Source organism: Lonchura striata, chromosome 6 (genome assembly GCF_046129695.1).
Source record: "Lonchura striata isolate bLonStr1 chromosome 6, bLonStr1.mat, whole genome shotgun sequence".
Taxonomy (NCBI): Eukaryota; Metazoa; Chordata; class Aves; order Passeriformes; family Estrildidae; genus Lonchura; species Lonchura striata.
Window position 1 is genome coordinate 53615697 of NC_134608.1, and position 14292 is coordinate 53629988.

General features: G+C 46.9%; 1 protein-coding gene across 4 annotated transcripts in view; it reads right to left on the reverse strand.

Annotated features, from left to right (window-relative positions):
• Positions 1 to 14292, reverse strand: part of DAGLA (diacylglycerol lipase alpha) — a 56575-nt gene that overhangs the window by 40596 nt on the left and 1687 nt on the right. For 3 of the 4 annotated variants that reach the window (XM_077784322.1, XM_077784323.1, XM_021555978.2), the window contains exon 2: positions 13336 to 13425. The exons of the other annotated variant lie outside the window; for it this stretch is intronic. The gene's annotated coding sequence lies outside the window, so the exon portion shown is untranslated. The remainder of the gene's footprint in view (positions 1 to 13335; positions 13426 to 14292) is intronic. 4 annotated transcript variants of the gene reach the window in all.

Sequence of the window (14292 nt, forward strand, 5' to 3'; positions counted from 1 at the left end):
AGTCACATGCAGGGAAAGCCACCGGGAGCGGCGCCGGGACCACCGCTGCCAACAGGAGGAGAGTGAAAGAAGTGGGAGAACACAAAATCTCTGCCAAACTCAGGAAAACTGTGTGGTCAACACCATTCCTTGGCACTCCTTCCCTGCTCCCCCTCCCCACAAATGCGCTAGAGAGGAGAAGCGCATCCGGAGAGGCGGCTGCAGGCTCCGGAGCCATGGGAATGGGAATCGTCAGGGAGAGGTTCCCTCCACGTGCATCTGCCAGCATAGGAGGGAATGCTGGCTCTGCTCATCTCCCAGGAATGATCCTAAGGAATTTAAAGCAGTGATTATTTCCCTCCCTCCTGGCCCTGAGGGGGAAAGAGGGACACAAGTACAGAGACATGTAGGATTCCAGGGCCTCCAGTTTCTTACTCTACTCCGTGCTCACCAGCATTCCCAATCTGGCCTTTTTTCTGTATCACATCCCACAACTTATCTCAGGAGTTTTCCTCTTCTCATATGCCATGAGTAAGTGGTTAGGCAGCTGCAAGTCAAAAATGCTGCGCATCAGGGCTCTCTGGAAAGGTTTTTTGGGAATCTAAACCCAAACACATCTTTTCTCAATACAATTTGTCCTCATTAAACAGGGATCCCAGACCTGTGACACTTCCAGGCTCAAAAACTTTGGGAGTGGCTTCAAACAGCCTAAACTTGACCTGGACATGAGCTATTCCCATTTTCCTGATGCTGCCTATTTATTTCCCTCACCATGTCCCTGCTTGTTTCCTTTGCTGAGGTCATGCTTGTATCCCACATTCCTAGAAATCAGCCTGGAAAGAGGTAATGGAGGTCATACTTCCCAAAGTCTAAGTGAAACTTCCAGTGAAAGCCACCAACAGCCTCTTTGCGTACCTCATCCTGTGGGAGTATGTGCAAGAGGGAATATTCCTGAATGCTGTGAACTCCCTGAAAATGCTGTCTGTGCTTTGCCTTTTCCTGTAACTCCCCAAACCCTCCCAGATACTCACTTTCCAATATCTTGGAAAGCATCAATCTTGCATCTCATTAAGCAGAATCTGCTTCTTAGCCCCAATTCCGTATTATTCCCAGCCTGCAGTGAAAATCAAACCAACATCAGGATATCCTGGAATTAGTCATTTCTGCAAGCTCATTCCATAAACCAGAATTTACAGGAATATTTATGGATTAAAAAAACCAACCTTGAATTCATATTTTTTCCAGCAAGATCCCGTGAACTAATCACTAGCACCCAAAGGATTGCTGCTATCCAAGGGCTTTCTCCACACTGAATGTATCCACTTTCACTTCCATGTTTACCCTGGAAGCAAGGATCAAACACCAAAGTCCTGTCTGGGGAAGAGAATATCTATACAGGTGGGAATTTTAAATGCACAATAGCAGAGAAGTGGGAATTTCAGCCCAGAAATGCTCTTGGCTTGGATGGACAACATCCTCTTTCCCTTTTTCCTAAGCTCAAAGGGAACATTTCAAGCCTAACTCTGGATTTCCAGCTGCAACTTCCCAAGAAATGTTGTTCTGCCCCTCCCATCCCGTGGCTTCCACTTTAATGCATGGGAATAGCCCTGGTAGTAAAAGAAATAATCAGGCTGGGCATTCCCAGCAGAAGAATCCTGCTTTATTCCCACCTGCAGAACTGTTTTCTAAAGGAAGCTGCCAGCTCTGCCCCAGCTCTCATAAAACTGCTAATTACAGTGAAAATCCAAAGAAACTAGGAGCAGGGAAGGAGGGAGGGAATGAGGAAAGGAGAGGCAGATTTCAGGTCTCGAGCTCACCCAAATGACAGCTTGGGAAAACTTTACCTGCCTCAGTGCTTGCTCCTAAGAAAAAATCACCTCTTCCAGTCCCCATGGAGACCCTTGGGAGCAGTTCCCTCCTTCCACACCCCAACAGCTCCTCTCTCATCCCATCCCAGAAAGGCCTATTGTCCATTAGGAACATGGAGCTCACTGAGGAAGAGCACATGGAAAACCACCAACAGTCCAGGACATGCAGCTCCACCTCTCCCCCAAGTTTATGGAATTAAGTCCCGAATTCCCACCCTGTGGAAATCAAATCCTGGGACTTACCAGCCTGCTTTTCCTCCACCTGGTGCTTGGGATAAAGATGTTGGAAGCACCACAGGGAACAAACAGCCAACTGGTCCCACACCTCTCCAAACCACCAACAGACCAAATGCTTCCTTCTCCTTTTCCTAGGAAGTCTTACCCAATCCAGTGCTCCCCTAATGACAACCAAGCAACCTAGAACTGCAATCCTGGACTGAATCCTGCCAAGCTGAACTCTCCAGATTCTTCCTGAATCTCAGATTTGTGATAGAAAGCAGGAATCCTCTTTTTCTTTTGCTTATGTAAGCAAAGATGAATCAAGCCCAGGCTTTCCTGATCCTGTATCATATTTAAGCCTAAAATATATTTATTTTTCCACATTCCCTTCTCCTTGGACACTCCAGGAGGTACATTTCCAAATCCCAGCACACACATCCCTCCTCCTCACCACCCACAGCCTGCACGTGGAGCTGATCCACTGTTTCTCCAGGCCCTCAGGATCTGTGCTCTCCTGGCAGCCACAACACCTATCACTCCCCAGCAGAGATCCAGCCCTGCCCACTGCTCCCCAGGGAGAGCCAGGAGACAGGGATTCAGTTTCAAACTCAGGAATTATTTAATTCCATAAGGCAGCTTTACATCTCCTCAATTTCCACAGGTTTTCCAGCTCTGACTCCTGGAATTACTCACACATATTTACTCCAACTTTTTCCTGCTGACACAGATTCTTTGTGCCTAGTTTCTCTCTGTGGATTCACCACTACAGATCCTGGAGTGGGAACTGATTCCCATATCTACATTCTGATACCCAGCAAACTCAGTGCCACAGGAAGAACAGCCACGGCACCAGGAAGGTCCTTGTGTTTCCATGCTTATTCCCTAATTGACACTCCTGGTGTCTCCTTGATACACTGACCTTGCTCAGCCTGGAGAAGGGAGGGCTCCAAGGAGACTTTGGAGCTTCTTCCAGTACCTGAAGAGACTCCAAGATTGTTGGAGAGAGACTTTGGATAAAGGCATGAAGTGACAGGACAATAGGAATGGCTTCTCACTGCCACAGGGGGGAATTAGATGGGATATTGGCAAGAAATTCTTCCCTGTGAGGGTGATGAGACCCTAAATTTCCCAGAGAAGCTGTGGCTGCCCCATCCCTGGAAGTGTCCAAGGCCAGCTTGGCTGGGGCTTGGAGCAACCTGGGCTAGTGGAGGGTGTCCCTGCCCATGGCTGGGGGATGGAGCTGGATCACATTCCAGATCCCTTCCAACCCAAACTATTCTGGGAATTTTCTTCCTGTTACCACCACTCTCTATGGTTCCATACCCTCTTCACTTTGCCTCGTTATGGGCGAGTCCTTCAGCAGAGCTTGAAAGGAGCTTGGAAAGTTGTCACTCCAGGGACACTGTCCCTGCCCTCTTGGCCACCAGCTCCAGAGCCAGAATTCATTTGGAAAAGCCAGACACGAGGGAGGTGAAAGGAGGTGAGGCAGAAGCAGAGAATCCATGTGACAAGAGTGAAGCTGCAGCTGAAGAAATCCTTGGAAAAGCATTCCTTGGCTCCAAGCAGCTCTGCAGGCACAAACTGAACGGCAAAGATTGGAACTGACTGCTCCTAACAATTGGTTATACCACAGAAAACCAGGAACAATCCTTCCCAAGCCAACGGAGCAGGAAAGATGAACTGGCCACATGTGGGAATGCACCAGCTCCAGAGTTGGGGAATGCCAGACTATGGCAGGAGTAGTCAGAAGCAGCAGGAGATGAGCCAGAACCTAAAGCAACCACTTGATTCCTAAAATATAGATAGGAGGGTCCTGAAAATGAGATTAATCCGCTCCTCCTAAAACTATCCCTAAATTCCAGATGGCTTGGGTAGGAAGGGACCTTAAGCTCATCCCATTCCAGCCAGCCCCTGCCATGGGCAAAGACACCTTGCATTATCCCAGGTTGCTCCAAACCCTGTCCAACCTGATCTTGGATGCTTCCAGGGGTGGGGCAGCCACAGCTTCTCTGGGAAATTCATTCCAGGGCCTTGACATCAGCACTGGGAAGCATCTCTTACCAATGTCCCATCTATCCCTGCCCTCTGGCAATGGGAAGCCATTCCCAGTGTCCTGTCACTCCAGGCCCTTGTCCCAAGTCCCTCTCCAGCTCTCCTGGAACCCCTTTAGGCTCTGGAAGAAGTTCCAAGATCTCCCTGAAGCCTTCTCTTGTGCAGACTGAACGTTCCCAGCAATCCCAGCCTGTCCTCAATCCATGTCTGAATTGAACAGGAAAAGCATCACCTTTCCTGCAGCACATCCCAGCAGGATCATCCTCAGGGCTGTACCAGGACTTCACACCTGGCTGCTGGACATCCTGGATCATGGCCACATGATCCCAATCCCTCTTTACTGAACTCAACACCTCTGCAGCTTTTGGAAAGCAAATGAAAGCAATTCCATTTTCCCAAAAACAAACAGAGCTCAAATCTTGACCAGGGAAGTTGGTAATCCTCAGAAAATGGGAAGGATCCCTGCTGCAACAGCACAGGGATGTATTTTGCAATTGATTTCCCCTCCTCCAGTAGACATGAATTCCAAATTAATTTCACACTTCAATTTCTAATCCTAACAGGATTATAAGGAAAAATGCTGTTCATTGGGATCTACTTCAGGACAAACCCCTGGCTCCCAGCCCAACCAGTTTGAGGCTGCTAGAAAAGAAATTCCTTTTTTCTTCTCATTCCTAAGGCAACGTGTGGCCATCCTGGCAATTAAATGGAGTGCCTTTGCAGAGATTCCTTCTGCAGGATTTGTCCAGGTGTGGATTTTCCCTGCTTTTCTTTCATTATCTTATAATTAACCATGAAGTATCCAATCATCCAGAGCTTTTTCAATTAAGCTTCAAAAAGAAATGCCTGGAAGAGCTTTTGGTAGAAATGTTCTAATCAACTGAGAAGAGATCACAGGCACCAGAGTTGGGGTTTGGTGACTCATTCCATTATTGCTGGGGCAAGCGAACTTCCAAAGCTGGAAAAAATTCCTTTATTCCATCTTTTTCAGTTCACATCCTCATCCCTGATCAGAGCTCAGAGGCCTGGGAGCAATATGATATTGTAATTAACACAGTTGATTAATAATTAAGCTCTGAAGGATCAGGAATTATCCCTGACCAGGTCCAACTCTTCTCCATCCAAATCCTGTGCCTCTTTTTGCCTCAGTTCCTTCCCTCAGCCTTAAATTCTGAGCACAAGCTGAGATCTCCTACAGTTCTTTTACAGGCAGCAAGGGAAAATATTCACAGTCTTTTTGATAAGGAATAACAGGAATTTTGCCTGCATCCTTGTGGAGATGTTTTGGGATCCCACAGCCCATGGGAGAGGCAAATTATCCTCAAATGCCAGGCTGAGACCTTCTGTATGTCCAACAGCACAGACAAACGGATCATGGAATTGTTCAGGTTGGAAAAGCCCTCCAAGATCATCCAGTCCAACATGGCCCAGCAACGCCAAGGCCACCACTACTGTCCCAAGTGCTACATCCACGCAGATTTTAAATCCAGGAATGGGGATTCTACCACTGGAGCCAGTTCCAATGTTTTGCAACTCTTTCCATTAAGGAATTTTCTCTAATATCCAGCCTAAAACTTCCTCTGGCACAACTCAAGTGTCACATGTCACCTGGCTTGTCAGATGGCTCTGATTTTTTTTCAAAATACCAAGAGAATTCCAAAGGTCTCTTGGAGAAGGGATCTCTTGAGCACTCCTAACAGCCCCCAGCATTCCAGGAGCTTCTCACACACCTTCCCAGCCATGTTCCTGACAGTCATTCCCACATTCCACAGACAACACATCTACTCCAGTGGGGAAAAAAAGAAATTAGTCAATGTCTCCAACTGCTGGCATTCCCATTTTTGCAACCTCCCAAGGATATTTAAGGATTTATAAAGATCCCATGGATATTGAATCATTTTATTTTACTGCAAAGAGGGAAACAGCAGAAAAGACAGACCCAAGGAATATCCAGCTCCAGCATCCAGCATGGAAATGTCCAGCACAGGATGACCCCAAGCATTCCTTAAGCTGGAAAAACTCCATGTCCACAGGTTTCTTACTCCCTCCACCATATTCATTGCTCCCAGCTGGGACCAGTGTCCAGCAAAAGATCAAATTATCCCTCTGAGGAAGGGAATCAGGGAATGACACTAGGAATAATTCCACCCTCAGTTACATGATTTCCTGGCTGGAATTTTCAAGGTGTTCCAGCTGCCAGCCTGAAGCTGGAAAAGGGGAAAAGGACATTGGGATGACCCTGTCCCTTTCTATGAGGTTTTAAATTCCAGCACCAGCAGCCCACACATCATTTCTTCCCTCTCTCCCTGATAAGCCAGGAAGGAGACAACACAGCAAAATAGGAAGATTCCGTGTTTCCACCAGGAAAGCAGCGGGGGGAGGGGGGAAGGACAATCCAGGCTCCGAAATGTGTTGGGATAAAATCTCACCTCCACCCTCATCCGGATCTTCCCAAGTCCACCACAGGATTTAGCATTACCAGGATGGGAGCCAAAGAATCCAGAGGTAAACATCCAAGAGAAAACAAGGAGGGAAAGGGTTGGAATCACTGGAAGAGACCAGCAGGAGCTGCCTCTTTAACACCCCTCCCTCAGCTGCCAGCACCCAGGAATCCCATTCCTGCTCCAGGCTGCCAGCAAGGAGTGACCTCTGGAGAGCACAGATCCATCCACCAGCAGCACACAACTCACCCCTTTTCCCTCCTACAACGATCCAACACCCCCATTTCAGGGAAATCTGAGGCACAATTCCGTGATTTTCTGCAGGGAAGAACAGAAGCTCCGAATCCCCCACGTTTCTGGGGTGGGCTTTTCCCCCGCTCCAGGAGGAAGATGAAATCATGTTCCCAAAATAGTTCCAAGGAAAAACGCTCCAAGGAAGACAGGGCTCCCCTTTAACCAGAGAGCTGAAACTTCCCTGCTCTCTGAAGGGATGGATGAATTTAAATTCCATTCTACAGCATTGGAAACATGGAAAACTGAAGTATTAGAGTACCAAGTCATAATTAATAACAACTACTAATTAATGGGAAATCCAAATTTAGGGGGAAAAAAAACCAACCCATTATTACAAAATAAGGGATGACAACCTTCAGGCAGAAGTCCCAAATCCCAGATTTATGACAAATTAAGGAATTAGATCCCTCAGGCAAGAGTCCCAGATGCACTGACCACAACCCATCCATGGTGCAGTGGCAGAAGAGCCCTTGGGAAGTTCCCACAGGGAAAAAACTGCACAGCTGCTTCAGTCAGGATCCCAACACACTGAAATCCAGGCCCCATTCCACGGCAGGTGCCTGTTTTCCATTGGATTTGCCTGGAAACTTGTTTAAAAACCACAGTTCTTCCTTAACTGTGACCTCTCATTTTTTTCCCCATTTCAATTTTCTAAGTGAACTTTGGGACTCCAACTCTGCTTCCCTCACACAACAGTTGTTTTCCTGAATTTCCCCCAACCTTCCTGAACACACATGAGGTGATATTCCCAGGAAGAGGTGTGCAGATAGGACTGGGCAAAGTCCCATATTCCTTGGGAGCTACTTAAACAGCAGCTGCACTGGTGAAAAAGAAACCAGATTTCTCTGTCCTGAATATCTTATCTACTTCCAAGGAGGTGGAAAAAGCAGATTCAGGAATAGCTTAGCCTGGAAAACTCATCCCCGGGGGAATCCTAACCCTGTTCCACAAACATCTGGAATCCAAGGGGATCTTTTTGCTGCCCCCCTCCCTAAAAAAAGGAGCTGGAGCTCTGAGTCAGCAAAACAACAGCAGGGTGGATTCAGGCATCTCTTTATCCAACTTGTAATTAACTCTGAGGCCACGGAGCAGCCTGGAATGGAAAAACTTGGAGTCAGGAGGCAACTGGGAAAGAAGGAATCTTGATTTCCCACTTAAGTCAGAAATTAAATACCTTTCCTACCTTTTCTGACAAATCTTATAAATGAGAACTCCAACCCTTTCAACTCCCTGTTCCCATAGGAACATGAGAACTTCCAACTTCATCTCCTTTTCCAAGAGCAGCAATGTCTAACGGAGCCTCGGCTGCTGGAATACTGCAAATATTGGGAAAGGTAAAAGAACACTTCTCTCATTTCTCCTTCAAGCAGGGAGCAGCAGCCACAGCCCCAAGGGCCACCCCTTTTCCTCTCTCCTAATGGGATCTGTCACTTTTTCTCCCTAAAAAAACCCGGAGTTTCAATAAAAACTCCAATTTGAAATGCAAATTCCTTGGTAAACTCTCACAGTCGGGTGTTAGGAGCTGAGCAAACACCAGGATTGCCATCTAAAGTACAGAGCAACAAATGGTCATGTTGTCTGGGAACAGGATCTCCCACTTCTCCAGGCCTGGACAACCAGGAATTCCAGTATCGCACCCTCTGGCACAACACCTTTTACCTCTGGACACTGAGGCAGAAGATCCATCTGTTTTCACTCTATCCATGTAAAACTTCCAGGCCCTGACACACTGGAATGGTGAAAGCATTCCAGAAGGAAAAGGGAATTTGCTCCCGCTCTCCACCCAAAAACTTCTTTAAAGGTTTAACCAAACAGCACCTGCTGGAAGAAGGGAAAGGCCAACTCACTGTTTTTCAGGAATGTTGAGCCCTTGTGCTCTGGAGAGGAGGCTCCAGGGCTGTGTTTTCCATGCCAGGCAGGAGGGAGTGTTTTGGCCCAGCCCCAGGCAACTCAGAGCTGAGCACTTCACCAAACAAATCCATGTTAACACTGGGATTTTGGTGTCATAAATCAGGTGCTTTCAGGTGAAAAGATTCCGTATTGTTCTGACCACACCCTTCCACGCTTTTTGCACTCCAAAGGGCAGCATTTCCCAGCTCTGGCTCACACAAGGCAAAATCCTGCAGCTACAGGAGCAGGAACCAGGATGAGTTCCTCCCATTCCATCTGGTTTCCCAAACCCCCCCCCTGTCTAGGCTTTCCTGGAATGAGAAGCCTCATTTCTTAGCAGTGGGAAGCACCTCAATTCACATCCTGCTTCCAAGTGTTGACCAATTAAGAGTTAAGAAGGAAAGAAAAATTAGGAGAGCATCTGGAAAACAACAGGATAAATACAATGGCAGCTGGGCACACCAAGTACAACAGGAGCTGGATTCCAATGATCCCTATGGGTTCCATCCAACTTGGGATATCCTATGATTGACTTGTCCACTGTGCAACATCCGCAGGTTTTAAGAGGATAATTGGCTGAGGACAGTCCAGGATCCTCAGTGTTGGAGAGATTCCCACATTCCCTTGGGCGACTCCGCCTTCTCCTCAGCCTGCCCAGGTGACACCTCCCCAGCACCTCGTCCACCCGGTTGGAGCTGCCACAGAACACTGAACTAATCCAACCCACTGGATGAGCATCCAGTGAACAAACACAGCGCATTCCCTTCCGCTCTCCTGAGCCAGAAGGATTTGGGTGAGCCCAGAGTCGTTAAAAGCCACCTCGGATCAGTTCCGCTGCCTTAATCCCCTCAGTGTGGCCCAAAAACCCGGAACCATGAGTCATTGCTGGGCTTGCCGACGTGGCAATTTCAAAAGTTCACTTCCCTGTCTTGTCACCCCCCAAGAGAAGGAAAATCTGGCAGGATCATCCCCCTGAGGACCAAACTAAACCTCGTGTGTCCCAAGGAATCAAGGGTAAATGTGAGAATTCTTGGAGTTCCCACCCAGAAATGGCTGGAAACCAGGGTTCCAGGCCATTCCAGGGAACAAACGTGCAAGGAGCCAGCAAATCCATGCACACAAAACATGGGCTATGGTATGAAGGACATGAGAAGAGTTGGGAACATCAAACCCCTCAGGAGTGCCTGGCCTGCACATAATCATGGAATTTTTAAGGCTGGAAAAAACTTTTAGGATCATCAAATCCAACAATCAACCACCTAACCCACATCCCCAAGCATCACATCCACATGGATTTTAAATCCCTCCAGGAATGGGGACTCCACCAGCCCCTGCTGCCCTGGGCAGCATCATCTCGTGCTTTACAACCCCTTCCATGAAGAAACATTCCCAATATCCAACCTAAACCTCCCTTGATGCAACTTGAGGCCACTTCCTCCTGTCATTTGTTGAGAGAAGAGCCCAATCCCACCTGGCTCCCACATCCAGTCATGGAGTTGTAGGGAATGAGAAGTTCCCCCAATCCTCCTTTTCTCTATGATGAAACACATCCTGCAAACTCACACATTAGATAAGAGAAACTTCCAACATCGGTATGTTCCCGATTTCCCTCCCCAAATTCCTGCTCCTCACCTCACAAGGGAATTTCACCAACTCTGCCAGTATTCCCAGGAGGCTCCACACTTACTCAGCCGCCCATTCCTGAGCATTTTCTGCAACTTCCCACATGCTTCCCACCTCCCAGCTCGCCTCCACCCTCATCCAAGGGGAACACAAAGTCAGAGCAAGGCCCCGGAGAGTCCCGAAATTCTCCTTGCCAGCTGGGATTCCATCAGGCAAAGAGTTACATGCAACTAATCCCTTTATTTCAGCCTCTATCAGGCCTTGGAACAAGCATGGATAACACTGGATTTGGGGATGTGCCCATTTCCTACTGAATTAAATTTGATTATGGCACTGGAGGTGCTCAAACAAGCTCAGAAAGAAAATATGATCCCTTTTTTTTTTTTAAAGGTCAAAGGACTCTCTTCCAAAAGCAACACGTTGATCCAGGAATAGCCACAAAATTTAGAGGGGAAAAAGGTTTTCCAGACAAAGCAGCCTGTGGCTTCCCACATAAGTTTTAACACCGCAATTCCACAAAGGGAAAGGGAACTTTGCCCTTGGATTTGTAAGTGAATTTTGAGGAAAGCTCTAATCCTTCCACTCTTGGAACATGGACGCCTCTTTTTCCACTAAAAAATAAGGGAGAACTGACAAAGGTAGAGGGAAGAGCAATCCCACAGAGCACACAGTCTCTCCAGGAAATTTTCCCTTATTCCCTACTCTATCCAGGGAAGAAAATGAGCAGCACAAATCACAAATTTTTGCTTTTATGGGAAGTTTTTCTCCTTTCTCTGACAGGGCATTTGTTTTCCCCTCTCCAAGGAAAAAAACAGTTCATCCCTGAATGCTCTCATTTAGGGAAATGCTGGTTGTCATTAGCGGATGCTCTGGTGCCATGGAGATGGTGACAAACAACTGAATCAGCCGGAAAAAAAACCGGAGTCACAAAAAGGGGAACGTGCTTCCAAAGGTTCAACACGGCCCAGAAGTAAATGAAGAACATTTATAGGATTTGGATATCACCAAGAAATAAGGTACCCAGGGAAGCTGTGGATCCATGGAAGTGTCCAAGGCCAGCTTGGATAGTGCTTGGAGTAACCTGGGACAGAGGGTGAGTTTTAAGGCCCCTTCCAACCCAAATCATTCCAGGATTCTTTCTAATCATGGGATCCAAGGAGAGCAAGATACACTTTTTTTCAGGACAATCCCCAGCTGGCTGAGATGCTGGAAGCTCCCAAGCAGCACCTGCCTTGTTCTGATTTTCTGGGAGGTGAAACAGTTCATTTCCCAGGGGAGAAAACAGCACCAATTTGCAGGATCATTTAGCAGACCCAATGGGAAAAGCCAAGCCTCCAGAGGCTCCCAGTTTGGAGCTGAAATCCATATTCCAAAAATACATCCAGGCTGTGTCAACACCAGGGATCTGGGCTGCAAAGACAAGCCATGACAGAATAATAAATTTCATCCCAAAGAATGCAGAGCTGTGGAAATTCCAACTTCCAGCAGACATGGAGCAGCAGGACACATCCAAATAGGAACCTTCCAGGGAAGAAAAGCACCTTTCAGGGAAGAAAGGGTTGAATTTCATCCTAACCTCCCCATTTTCTATTTGCTGCACTGAACTATAATAGGCATGTCCTGATTTTTCCCGTTTCTTCCTATTATCCAGTTCAAATGTTTTAAGGTGGCCTGAGGGATTCAGCATTTTATTCCAAAAGAACAAGCATAAGGATTCTGTCCTGCAGCCTGCCTAGATGTAAAATCAGGATCACTCAGGTCTCTGGGGATAATAAAACCTTCAGGCCAAGAAATCCCAAGGAAACATATTCCAGAGGAAAGAAGTTGTGGAAAATGCTCATTTCAGGTGGCATTCCCATATTCACCGATGGCTATGAGTGAGTTACCCTGGGATATTTGCCACTGACTCCCGATGAAATGCCAAGTGAAAAGCACCAGGAAAACTTGGAATTGAAGGCTCTAAATTACATCTTGTACCCTGTTTGCAGGGAAAAACTCCTACTGAGCTCAAAGCCATCCCTGAGGAACCCACTTGTTTTAATTCCACACCAAGGGAACATGCAGGAACCAAAATCTCAGCTGGAAGGGAACAAAAAGCCAGCAATTTTCATGCAATTCCACAGATCTTTGAAGAGGAGCTCAGAAGGCTCCTCAAAGAGAGGGAGGAATGCCAACGGATGGGGCAGAATGAGGATTTTCAGGGATCTGCTGGAGCACAAGGGCAGTTAAGGAAGGATTTGAGTTAAAGAAGGAACTCCTGGATTAAGAGCCCAGAGCAGAATCCCTGACAGTCTCTGCCTGCCATGCAGATTTCCAGCTCCTGCTACAAGGAAGAGGAAAATAATCCAAAGCTTTTTTATTTCATCTTTCCAAAGAGATCCAGAGGTAAGGGATCCATGTGCCTTCTACTAGAAGGAAGGGAGAAAGGAAAGAAAAGGAAGAAGAAGAAATGCCTGAAGGGACAGGGCACATTTTTCCTGAAACTCTGTGGGAATTATTTCCTCTATCCAAAATCCCTTCTAGGGTCCAGCAGCATTTTTGCCCATATTTCAGGGCAGGATATTCCTCAGCAGGGCAAACTTTCCCACTTTTTATCAAAACCTGGAAGACCATTCTAATTTCTTCTACTTTCAAAGTTCCAAGCTGGGCAGGTGCTGCACCTGGCAAATTTTCAAGGATTTTTCTCTTATTTCTCTTTAAAAAGCCACATAATAAGCTATAGAAATGAACCTAAATGAACAGTATCATGTATGAAATACAAAAATATCAGCTCCAACTGGCCTGGAATGAAGAGCCTGATTGACTCCCATCTATCCCAGCAGGAATAAACATCCCGGCGCTCTTTGCAGATCCCACAAAAGTCCATTTGTCACACTCCCCATGGCACAAAGGCCACTTTCATCTGCTCCCAGCTCCCGAAAAACTCCAGCCCTGCAGCTCCAAGAGCAGATTAAAATAGTTTCACTCACCCCATCTCAACTGCTGCATCTTTAACTGGAAATTCCTCAAACTCCAGGGCTCAATCCAGCTTGGGACGTTCTTATTCATCAGCTGGATCACTGTCAGGAGCAGAGGTGGAACCAAGGGTCATTTATTTGGGAAAGATGGAATGGGAGAGGAGGAAAAGCAGGGTGCAGGCTCCCCACAATAAAGTTGCATGGTCTAGGGGAGGTATAAAGACTTAGTTCCCTTCCCCCCCAAAAAAAGCCTTTGGACAGGACAGAGATGTTTGGCACAGAAGAGAATTCCTGCTGCTTTAGTCCAAGGAAGTTTTGTAAATGACAGCCAGGCCTGGGAATGACTGGAACCTTTTCCAAACTCTTCTCCATCCAAAGCTGAGCAGCTTCCTGAGTTTTACACCCTACAATTTGAACACTTCTCCTCCCTACATCCTTCCAGTTGCCTGGAAAAGACCCCCCCACCAAAAACCAGGATTATGCCACTTTAAGGAAAAATTTCGAAGGCACACAAGCCATAAATCCTGATTTTGCAAATCCATACAATGATACGGCAGCTCCGAAATCCAAGTGACCTCATTTGGAGCAGCCAGCTCTCAATTAATTAACTTCCAAGGGGAGGGAGAGCACAAGGAACAGGACTGAGATTCCCAAAGTCCTTTAAAAAGCCCCAAGCAGAGGGTTTTTTTTGGTTGCCGTAATTGTTTGTCCAGGGAATTTTAACAAAGTTTCCAAAATGTAGGTTGTTTGTTTTTTTTTTTTATTCCTCACATTTTTGGTCATTGGGAAGATCATTTTCACCCTTCCCACTTTTCCTCCTGGCACAGCACTTCCCTTAAATCCCATCATTGCACAACTGCTCCTTCCCAGCCCTCTGGAAAGGGAAGGGGTGGACACAGTCCAGAGAAGTTTCCCTTTCTCACCACCCTTTTCCCAGCAACCACAGAGGGATTTACACATTCCCTGTCT